We start from the raw sequence: 10,183 nt of genomic DNA, 5'->3' as shown, positions 1-10,183 counted from the left end.
TTATTTTCATAGAATACATTTTTAAATTAGGTTCCCACCATGGGAAAATGACAATTTATTGCTTAAAGTTTAATATTTGTGGACAGACTATTTCAGAATAAGTAAAATGAACACATTTGAGGATTAAGTCTCAGTTTAAAATCTGTAATATTTTGATATATCTACTAGGGGTCTTCTGCCTTACATGGAACATCTCTATATTCAGAAGTTTTTCATGCCCCTTTTCCCAGGATTTAGATATTAGTAATGGGAAATATCAGTATTTCCTCATTTTAAAAGTTTCCTAAGAACATAAAACTATCAGTAACTGGTATAACTGAACAGAGGGGGAAGTTTTCAGACATTAAGCACTGCCTAAGATTCTGTAGTCTTTACTTGTGAATCAACAGTCTTTCTCTTTCTCTATCATTCCCAGGACAAATAAAGAAATTTGAGCAGGTATTGATATTAATAAAGATGAATTTAAGAGTTTGGTATTTAAAATGCAAAAGTTCACATGTACTGTTTAGTTGTACTGTGAGCCTTGTGAGAAGCTGGGAGACAGCCCCATTAAGTCACCAGAATATGGAACTCAGTCTCACAATTTCTTGGATACAATTCCACTCGAACCTTTTTCTCAAAGTTTAAATTCTAAAAATAGCCAGGTGATTAGGAGAAGAGGTTTATCTCACCAATGGCTTTAGTTATTTCCTGCTTATTGTGAGTTGAATGGCCTGACAAGGGCAAAGAGGTGTATAGTCAATTCTCGAGGGATGAAGTAAAAGAAGTCAGAGCTTCCACAGCATGGCAGCAGCTTTGCAGATGCCCACATCATGATAGTTGAAATAACAAAACCCACCAAAGTTGGAAGCTGAGAGTGCCAAAATGCCTGCCTTGGCAGCTTTCTGCAACACATCCTCTCAAACATAATCACAACTGGTCCAAGGCCCCAGTGACTACGGAGAGTGAGGACTGTGGCCAGGGAGTAGTCGAGCACAGTGGAAGGATTCATATAAGCAGCTGGAAGTAGGCCCAGGAACAAAACACTGACAACCTTCTCAGCAGTCCAGTGGAGAGATGCAGCCTTGGAAACAGAGATGCAGCCTTGTTTGACAGGTTAATGTGCTGTGTTCCACACCATCCTGGGGCAGGTCGGTCCTGGAGAAATGTTGAGATGTGAGCAGGTCTGACCACTGGGGTTCAGAGAAAGTGATCTTGGCTTCCTTGGATACTGAAGAGAACAGTCAGCCTTCAGATACATGCCATCTCTCTCCTGAAGGATTGAGGTCATTCAGCAACCCTATAAGTTTGGCTTTTTTAATTCTACATATAAGTGATATTATACAGTATTTGTATTTTTCTAACTTATTTCACTTAACATAATATGCATGTATATATTTTATATATGTAATTTTCTACAGCAAATTAATTTCAAGCTAAATTATATTCAAGTTATTCACTTTCTTATCAGAAATATAAAATCATTCCATTGAACTTCTTCTAACAATAAATTCTTAAAAGTATTTAACAGTTTGTCAATAAATAATCACATCACTCTTAAGATTTGTATTTCTTGGATTGCTACCAAATTAAATATTTTTCAAATGTTTATTGATCATTTATATTTCCTAATTTTCTTTTCTTTAGAGTGGGGATTGGCAAATTATAGCCCATGGGTCAAATCTGGTCCACAGTTTATTTTTGTAAATAGAATTTTATTGGGGCACAGCTACTCCCTTTCATTTGTGTATTGTCTATGGCTGCTTTCGTGCCTTTCTGCAGAGTTAGGTAGTTGTGGCAGAAGCAGTATGGTCTGTAAAGCCTACAGTATATATCATCTGGATCATGACAAAAAAGTTTGCCCACCCCTGCTCTTGAGAGTAGACTCCATATCTTCTATATCTTATTCCCTTTAACTTGGTTTCAGGACTTTTCCCAAATGTCTTGAGTTGATTTTGTTTTCATGCTATTTATCCTCAGCAAGAGAGATATATCTAGACTAGATGTTTGCCTATAAGCAGGATGCAGGAATTTCCCTTGATTGTCCTTGCTGAGCACTGGTTGAGTCCCTTCTCAAGTCTACAGAAATGTGACTACACATTTTCCTGCCTAATTCCCAGTGTCCAGCTTGTGCTCATGTAACCTGGCTCTAGGGCTCCAAGAGAGGATTTACCATCTCCACACACAGTTTGTTTCTCTGGTAGAAATCACTAATGAAATCATTGATATTTCTACTACTACTTTTAAAAGATAAGATAGTATAATTTCCAGAAGCACAAATGCTGGAACCAGATGAAAATATTAGATCTACCACTTACTAACCGTGAATTTGGGTAAATTATTTTATCTTTGTGCCAGTGTCACATCATCTGTAAAAATCATGGGGATTATGCTATTGCTTTCCTCATGAGGGATGTGAGGATGTGAAAGGGACAATTAGGATCCACTCTGTGGATCCTTGATCATACTATCTGGGATATCCATGAGCTCCTTGACGTTTCCCAGCCTTTCTTGCTGTGACCTGGGCCATGTGACTAGTTCTGGCCAATGTATTGGGAGTGAAAGTGCTATGTGTCATCACAAGGCTAAAGCAGTTAAGAGCTGGTTTGCTTTTCACATCTCTCTCCTTCTCTACCCCAGTACCTTAGGGTAGCATCGTAAGATGTAGGATCCTGAATTCCTGAGTTACCAAGTGGAGGATAGCCTCTGCTCACCTAAATCGAACTTTTCATGAGCAAGAAATAAACTTGTGTTAATTATGAAAATTTTGGAGTTATTTATTTTATCTTTACCACAACATAGCTTATGTTATTCTAACTAATACAGGGTTGTTCTAAATACTAATTAATAAATCACTTGGATTTTAGACTAGCATATAAAATGCTGTAAAAGTGTTTTCCTTCCTTACTCTTCTTGTTACTATTAAAAGGGCCATAATTTTTGCTTGGACTCTTGTTTTCCACTCACACCTTTATCACTCTACATATTACTCTATTTATAATGAACAGACCTCATAAGGATGCATTTACTACACACACACACACACACACACACACACACACACACACACACACACACACATGTTGTTTTAGGAAGGTTAATAATTTCCAAATAGATTAGGAACTTGGAGTTGGGTGAGATGAGGAACACTTCTGTCTCTGTCTCAAAAGATAGCCACCCACATATCAAGTTCTGCTTAGATGGAATCTGTGTCTCTGAGCAAGAGAAATAAATCTATGTGTATTTCTGCATCCTCTTGGGTTGCTAGGACTGCCCTGTTTCACGAGGAAAAGCACTGACAGACTATCACCTTGTTTTCTCAATATACTCCCATTCACCTTACGGTTAGTAGAAATTTTCTCCAGATTCTGTGGTAGGCTGTTTTTATCTTTCAGTGTTAATCATTTTCATCTTTTTCTGAGTGTGTATTGATTTTTTTATCAAACCATCAATCTTGTTTCAGACCTCTATTGGCATTCATTCAATAATGCCTCTTACACAAATTACATTCAGTCTGTACATTCCTAATGAAGCTATTTTCATTCCAAAGCTGTTTGCTTTGATTACTCTTTCATTAGCTGGAACATGGAACACAGGAGAATGGATATGATCAAGAGAGTTGTTGAAGTTTGTATTCTCTATCTCCCACATTTTTGCTCAATTCAAATAGCAAACCATTCTTTGTTTCTTTTTTGACAATCACATACACATGATCTAGCTTTCTTACTTGGTGAAAACATAACTCTATTATTCACTATCTACATCCCAAGCCCCAGTGTGTATTCTCTCCCCATGCTGTTTTGAAGTCAGTAGTTTTAAGAGAGTGTAAATGAGCCAGTGATTCGGTTTTAGTGGAAAAATGAGTAGGGTGGAATATCACAAAGGTACTTAAATGTCAAACTTAGGACTTTGCATTGTCAATAGAGTGGTAACTTTAATGTTACATATATTTTACATCTTAAAGAAGCCACAGATAAGACAAAGGCCTCACTCATACTTACCTCTTCAAAGCATTATCTTGGTCCTTTTCCTCTTTAATCCGCATGGAGACCATTGTCCTAAATGGAGGTAGTATGTTGGGGAAAGAAGAGGGACTCTAGAAACTTTCCATTCTAAATTTAAATTCTGGGTAGAAACTTACTCACTACTTTGCTTCTCTGAGCTTCAGTTTCCTTTTTTTGTAACCTCATATAGTTTAGAAGATTAAATGAGGCATTATAAAAATACTTGACATGGCTGGTTTTCCTTCTTTCTTTATTTTAATTGATTAGTAGTTTTATACTTTAATAGTCTGAATCTCACCCAGAGACATTTTTTCCCCACCTTCTGGCAAAGGTTTCAGCACCCTTCATTGCAGTCCAAGAAAATGACCCTCATTTTAAAGAACGTTGTTCCTAGTTTCATTTCAGGTATGTATCCGATGGGCTTTTTCACTTTGATAAAGTTTCAGAAAACCATTCTTTAGCAAAACAGATGGGTCCCCTACTCATTTTTATGCAGCTTTTGGAAACTGCAGTTAAATCTTCTGCTAATTCAATCTTGTCTGACACACTTGTCTGAGCACCGTGGATGGAGATTGCTGTTGCTTCTGTTTCTTTTCCTGCCCATTAAGGTTTCATCTAGCTCATTTGTCTCTTTGAGGTTTGTGATCTCAAATTCCTGTTTTATTTACCCACTGTAGTTGCTCATGATGAACTTCATATCCCATCAGTAGTCCCTGGCCTGAGGAATCGTGTGAATTCTTTTACTCTTTTGTAAATGGTGTAGCCATTTTACTGGGGTGTTCCAATGTCTGATAAAAATAGGGTTCTATTCACCTAAACATTTGTGGTCATAGCGTGGTTATGGCCTCAGTGGAAAAAGTAGTCTTCCAGATTTCCTGAGATGAGTTTTAGTGGTTCTTATAATTTGCCATCCAGCTGATCCAAGCCAGAGTCTTAAACTTTGTGGATCCTTGATCATTGTTGGTTAGGACCAAGGGCATTGAGTATATTTTGTAAAACTGACCCATAATTCTTGATCTTGGACTACAGAGATACACTAAAGGTAAAGCTTATGTACTGGAGTATTTCCAGAACAATATAGAAGGACCATTCTCTCTTGGCCAACCTTTTGATTTTCCTGGAAAATGAGCCATTACTACAACCTTTCTCATAACTTTTTGTCCGCTTCAAGAGTTCAATATCTAGTGTTTTAAATTCTAAAGTGCCGTATATCAGACTATAGAGCACTTTGTTTCATCTCAACTTCCTTCAGAAAAATGATCTAGGGTACCACCCTCATAGGCATCTTAGCTTATATGTCTTATTGTTCTAAATAAAATTAGTAACTGATGGAAGATTATTTTATGACTTTCGTGAATAGCATCTTAGCCTACTGAAAGAATTTTAACAATCATGGCTTCCTTTTTTATCTCTAGAGTTGCCCTTTTGTTTTTTAAAGTTACTTTAAAGATCATCTTTCAGAAGGAAAACAATCTGACATATAAATCACTTCTGAGCCTGTTTATCCAGTGTGGAGGGTGAGGACACTATTAGGCATGAAGAAAAACAATTAATTTCATGGGTATTAAGCTGTAGTTCCAGGATTCACCTTCACGTATCAAGTGTCTCAGGCCACAGTTGAGCACGAGGTAGTCGATGCTAATGCCCCTGGGGAAGACGAGAGACTGCACTGAATATTGCTGAATTTGTTTTCTGAATAAATATTTAGAAATACCCACCCTTCATTTTTCATCTTTTCACCTGCACACCTGATTAAACATCTATAAAAGTAACTGCAAAGTCAAATAATAACAATGAGGACCAGATGCAATGATACCTCCTGGAGGAGGAAGTGAAGCGAGGGGGTAGAATAGCATGTGGAGATGACTAGGAGAGGGAAGACAAATGGGGCCGCCAGTGATGTGTCTCAGGAGAAGTCTGGAGAGATCGTTCTGGAACTTCCCCAGTCTCTAAACTAGGCCAAGCAGGTTAGGCTGAGCCAAGAATTCATAAATACCTCTGGTAAGTGAGTTAATCATTTAATAAATACGGAAACTATGCACAGGCCTCAAGGTTAAAGGTTAATGGGCAGGGTTTCAAAAACAATTTCATTAAGTAGACAGTAATAGACTGCAACTAATGTTGCATGTTCCCACATTAAAACAAGAAACTGGTTCAAATGCACTAATGCATCCTAGATTCAAAATTATATATAAAAAAAATTATTATTGGGAGACTGAGGAAAGCTGAAACCTTAAAACATAAATAAAAGAACCATAAGTGTACAGCATGTAGCAGATATTGGGATAGTCAATCTTGCGTAAGTTGATCTTTCTGAATAGATAGTGGTTCTGGGCAGGATCATATCTTTATTTTTCTGTACCTCACATTGGGTCAATTCAATAAATGAAATTTGAATTCTATTCAACTTGATGTCATGCTTGCATTGTGTTTGTACATTGTATATGCAGAAAAAAATCGATGAAATTGTTTATAGCACCAAGTATTCGTTATAATAGGTTTAATATCTTCCAACTGAGAAAAAAAGGAAAAAAGTGATACATTCATTTCTTAATAAAAATTGAGGTATATGTTTTAAGCAACTGGAAAGAAATCCAGCTGTTATATTTCACCACAAAAAATGAAGTGGATTGAAAATGGTTGGCTAACTACCACCACTACCACAGTAATAGCAAACAGAGACATTTCTAAGTATTTTACATATTAATGCATTTAATGCTCATAAAACTCTATAAGATTATTGTCCTCATTTTACAGAGAAAGAAACTGAGGTACAGAGAGATTACCCTACTTACCTAAGATCATACAACCAGTTAGTGGCAGAACCCGGATTTGAATCAGGCTCCAGACTGTGCTATATACCCTCACTTTATTACGTCACTATGCTACTGTGAAGCAAGCTGGAATAAGGTTAGAAAAAACACTATAAAATTACTAGATCAGGAGCATTTTAATCCATCTGGAGTATTCAGGGAAAACTTGATAAAGGAGGTACCATGTGAGCTGGAAGAATGAGTTGAATTTCAGCAGGTAGAGAAAAGAAGAGGTCATGAAAGATGAGATGGGTTTGCATAGATGGGTGGAGAAGATGAAGAAGGTGTTTCAGATGGGAGAAAGGGATGAGAAAGGTAAGCTTAAGGCAATTTAGAGAAATAATGGATCGACCAGTTTGGTTGGAGAAGACAAATGTAGTGCTGATGCAGAAAATGTATAGATGATGGAGAAATGAACTTGATCTTTTAAGGCAATGGTAAGCTATTGAAAACTTTTGAGCTAGTAAATGAAATGTAGAAAATCTTCCTGGCTTCTTTTACACCACTTATGTTGCTTTGTTTACTTTCTCCTTTTCATGTAAAAGTACTATTGTAGATCCTAATAGGATATTAATGATCAAAACAAGTAAAAGTAGCCCTGTCCTCATGGAGCTAACAATCTAGTAGAAGAAGACATGAAGCACAAGGTAAATTAAGTAAAAAGAACATATAAATATTTTGAGTATATGACATATTTGAAAATTGTTAAGAGAGTAAATAGATCTTAAAATTTCTCATCACAAGAAAAAATCTTTGTAACTACGGCAACAGATGTTAACTAGACTTAGAGTGGTGATCATTTCTCAGTGTATACAAATATTGAATCATTATGTTATACACCTGAAAATAATAAAATATTATATGTCAATTGTACCTCGATATTTAAAAAGAATGAATTACTTAAATTCTCACATTTGTGTACCAAGTTTCTGGACAATGGCACAGACTTTTGAGGATCCTAGTAAGAATTCTCAGTAAGAATCTTCCTTCACAGACTTTAAGAGAAAGCCCATTATACTAACATAAGTTTTTTAAAAAAGAATATGTGAATGTTAGAGAGTGACAAAAGGAAAGAGAAGGGTGACAAGATCTGTGAGGGTGTTGAATTTTGGACAGAGTTTCCAGGGAAAACCTCTCTAAGAAAGTGTCTTTCAACTTAAAATCTCAAAAGAGTTGAGGAAAAACCATGGGATACTTGGAGGAAGAGCTTTCCAGGAAGATGAAAGAGCAAGTGAAAGGGCCCTGAGGTGGAAGCATACCTGAAATATCTGTGGAAGAGAGGCCAAGTGGCTGGAGTAGAGGGGGCAAAAGTGTGATTAATAGGAGACAAAGTGAGTGAAGTAAGTAAGAGGCAGATCATGTAGGCCCACATAGGTTATAACAGACTTAGCTTTTACTCTGAGGCCACTGTGGTTTTGGAGCAGAGGAGTGACATGATCTCATTAATGTTTTATTTGGGTCAGTGTGGCTAGCATGTTGAGAATGGGCCATGAGGATGAGGATGGGTAGGAAGTAAAAGCAGAAACAGGGAGATCTTTTAGGTATGGAGTGGTAGCAGTGAAGATGGTGTTCAATTTTTAATATATTTTTAAGATAGAGCCTATAGAATCTTCTGATAGACAAGATATGGAGTGTAAGGGAGAGAATGAAGTCAAGAACAGCCCAATGGATTTGTCTGAGTGACAGGATTATTGGAGGAATTGTTTTCTTTTTTGGTAGTGGAAAGGGAACTATCAGGGACTCAGTTTTAGTTGTGATAGGTTGTAGATGTATGTTAGGTATTCAACAGAAATATAAGATCTGGGATTCAGCAAAGGCTAGATACACACAGGTTGGAGTCATATTGCATGGATGGCATTAAAGCCATAAACTGAATGAGATCACCTAAGGAGTGAGCAGAGATAGAAAAGAAGAGATTCAAGTATTGATTTTTGGACACTGAATATTCAGAGATTGGAAGGATGAGGAGAACCAGCAAAAGAATCCAAGAAGAAAAGAAAGCCAAGCCAAGGAAAGAAAGAATTTTAAGAAGAAAGTTATTAACAGAGTCGAATGGTGCTAACAGGGCAATTCAGATGAGGTCTGAGAAATGAGTCCTGGAGGTAACAACATGGAGGCCATTGTGATATCAGAAGAGCAGCAAAGGTCAGAAGGAGAGAGCGTGGCTGAGGGGTTTTGAGAGGAAGCGTCAGTTTACTTTATTTTAGCAGTGTCATTCTCTTGGCATGGAATCTTCTTAAGTGCGTGCCTGGTCGGGAAAAGGTCCCTTTTTTAAAAAGCGCTTCCATGGAGCTCCACCTTTGTATGGCTTTTACCATGTGTTCATTTGTGGATTTAAGTGTTTTCTTGCAAGTAACTCATATCGATTGATGCCTCCTTGGGGCAAAGGCATGGGAATGCAGAGAGATGGGAGACATCGTTCTAGTGGGCACTACAGTGTCGATCACATTTCCTTTTCCTTCACTCTGGAAACATGCTTCACTGTGATGTGGATATGTCTAAGGTTGTTTCATCCCCAGCTAAGAGTAGATCGGCAGGTGGCCTAGGCCTGGGCAACCAGAATGCTACCTTTCCTCTGCCACAGTGATTGGTTCAAGAGCCAGCAGACACCATTGGGCCAGAAGCTCTACCCTCTAGCACCTGCTTGGGGAGGTGCTAGAGGGTAGAGCACCTTCCACAATAGTGTACCTGGCTTGGGGAGGACTGGGATGCAGTGGCTGGAATGGGGAGAAATTTTTAGCTCCCCCTAGCAGCTCCAAAATGTCAGTCTACAGGAGGCGGGAGGCTATGTGCCTTCAGAGGGCAAATGGCGGGCTTCCTCAGCAAGTGGGTGATTATTACTGCAGGGATATCCCTGGCAGAGGGCAGGTCACACAGGGAAACTCCTTTTCCGACTTGGCCCCCAATAGCTGACTTGATACTTCATTGGAGCGACCTCAAGCGTGGCCTAGCTGTTTTGCATTATCAGCATCCATTACGAAACCACATGATAAATGATGTCCTGTTTCCTCACTTCTGTTTTTGAGGGCACCACAAAAGGACATCACACTCAACAGGCATGCTGGGCCAGAAGTCTCCCTGCCCCCACCTTCCCACCCCTGCTAGGAGTAAGGTTCTCTCCAGTGCATGATTGATCACAGGAATGGCAGGACTCCAGTAGAAGCTGGGGAGAGGAAGGATGGGCAATAGGATTAAAGTGGATGGAAAAGTTAAAAGAGTGAGAATTTTTATTTTTGCAATGTGCCCCTCTGCTAACCATTATTTCAAAGCTTCCTGAATGGAAACGAATCAGGAAACAGCAGTGGGACTAATAAAATCTTCCTGGGGAACAGCTGGAGCTAGCATTGGTGATCATTAATAATATTAGTATTGTGTGGGACATTTGGT

At 38.3% G+C, this 10,183-nt stretch overlaps 1 pseudogene; it reads right to left on the bottom strand.

Annotated features, from left to right (window-relative positions):
• Positions 1 to 767: 767 nt before the first annotated feature.
• LOC120588369 (succinate dehydrogenase [ubiquinone] cytochrome b small subunit, mitochondrial-like) lies at positions 768 to 1,245 on the bottom strand (annotated as a pseudogene).
• Between the last annotated feature and the right edge of the window lie 8,938 nt (positions 1,246 to 10,183).

The sequence above is a fragment of the Pteropus medius genome, unplaced genomic scaffold (genome assembly GCF_902729225.1).
Source record: "Pteropus medius unplaced genomic scaffold, Ma_sr-lr_union100, whole genome shotgun sequence".
NCBI classification, from domain to species: Eukaryota; Metazoa; Chordata; class Mammalia; order Chiroptera; family Pteropodidae; genus Pteropus; species Pteropus medius.
Note: the sequence above shows the minus strand (reverse complement) of the source record. Positions and strands in the feature narration are given on the sequence as shown.